The sequence below is a fragment of the Oryctolagus cuniculus genome, chromosome 8 (assembly GCF_051225735.1).
Source record: "Oryctolagus cuniculus isolate XC-2025 breed Fujian yellow rabbit chromosome 8, ASM5122573v1, whole genome shotgun sequence".
Lineage (NCBI taxonomy): Eukaryota > Metazoa > Chordata > Mammalia > Lagomorpha > Leporidae > Oryctolagus > Oryctolagus cuniculus.
Genome location: NC_142874.1, coordinates 73,026,679 through 73,028,706, shown reverse-complemented (window position 1 = coordinate 73,028,706; position 2,028 = coordinate 73,026,679).

Below are 2,028 nucleotides of genomic sequence, written 5' to 3'. Positions count from 1 at the left end.
GAGAAAGAAAGAGACATCCAAGTACAGGATGCACATGAAACTCCCAATAAACATGACCAGAAGAGATCCTCACCATGACAAATTGTAATCAAACTCACCACAGTGAAACATAAAGAAAAGATTCTAAAATGTGCAAGAGAGAAACGTCAGATTACTTTCAGAGGATCTCCAATTAGACTCACAGCAGACTTCTCATCAGAAACCCTACAGGCTAGGAGGGAATGGCGATATATAGCCAAGTACTAAGAAAAAAAATGCCAGCCCAGAATATTATATCTTCCAAAGTTCTCATTTGTGAATGAAGGTGAAATAAAGACCTTTCATAGCAAACAGAAATTGAAATAATTTGTCACCACTCATCCAAAAGATCAACAAAACGAAGAGCTGTTTTGAAGAAACAAACAAAATTGACACACCATTGGCCCAACTAACTAAAAAAAGGAGAGAGAAGACCCAATTCAATAAAGTCAGAGATGAAAAAGGGAATGTAACAACAGACACCACAGAAATAAAAAGAGTCATCAGAAATTACTACAAAGATTTGTATGCCAGCAAAAAAGGAAATCTATCAGAAATGAATAGATTCCTTTACACATACAACCTACCTAAAGTGAACCATAAAGACATAGAAAACCTAAACAGACCCATAATCGAATCAGAAATTGAATCAGTAATAAATGCCCTCCCAATAAAGAAAAGCCCAGGACCAGATGGATTCACTGCTGAATTCTACCAGACATTTAAAGAACTAACTCCAATCCTTCTCAAACTATTCAAAACAATTGAAAGAGACGTAATCTTCCCAAATTCTTTCTATGAAGCCACCATCACCTTAATTCTTAAACCTGAAAAAGATGCAGCAGAGAAAGAGAATTAGTATTTTTTTGTTCTACTTAATACCATTGGTTGAACTCTTTAATTAACACACAATTATTCTTAGGAATTTAAATTTAATTGAAAAGTGATCCCTGTTAAATATAAGAGTGGGAATAAGAGAAGGGGGAGATATACAGTCTGGCACATACTCACTCGGACTTACCACTAATGGTAGAGCTAGAAACGTGCCAGGGGATTCCAAATCAATCCCATCAAGGAGGCATATACCAATGCCATCTTACCAGTCAAAGCAATCAGTTTAAGTTCATAACTGATCACAAGGATAGGATTAAGTATCAAAAGGATCACATAAACAAGACTAGTGTCTGCAAATAATAAGTGACAGAACTGAAAAGGAGAGGATGATACACATGGTAAGCAGGATACACAGAAGACTCAGAATGGCAGATGTCCTAATCAGCACCCTGGCCTCAGAATCAGCCCTTAAGGCATTCGGATCCGGCTAAAAAGCCCATGAGAGTTTCTTAGGCATAGAAAGCCAAGATACTGTGGCAAAAAATGACCTAAATGAAAGATCTCTGTGAGTGAGATCCCAGTGGAAAGGACGGACCATCAAAGAAGGAGGTATCTTTCTCTGAAGGAAGGAGAGAACTTCCACTTTGATTATGGCCTTGTCTAAATAAGGTCGGAGTTTGTGAACTCAAGAGGCTTCCATAGCCTTGGCAGCTCATGACAAGAGTCTCTAGTGATTATTGACATCTTAAACAAGAGTGTCAATTATTAAATCAACAATGGGAGTCACTGTGCACTTACTCCCCATGTAGCATCTCTGTCCTTAATGTGTTGTACTATGCGAATTAACAGTAAAACTACTCAACAGTACTTCATACTTTGTGTGTGTATGTGTGGGTGCAGTCTGTTGAAATATTTACTTAGCGTATACTAAGTTGATCTTCTTTATATAAAGATAATTGACAATGAATCTTGATGAAGAATGGGATAGGAGAGGGAGTGGGAGATGGGATGGTTACAGGTGGGAGGGAGTTTATGAGGGGAAAGCTGCTATAATCCAAAAGTTGTACTTTCTAGATTTATGTTTATTATATAAAGGTTTAAAAAAGAAATATGAGAAATGGCAGGAACAAGTCATTACTTATCAAAATCCCATCACTGTAAATGCCCTAAATTCTC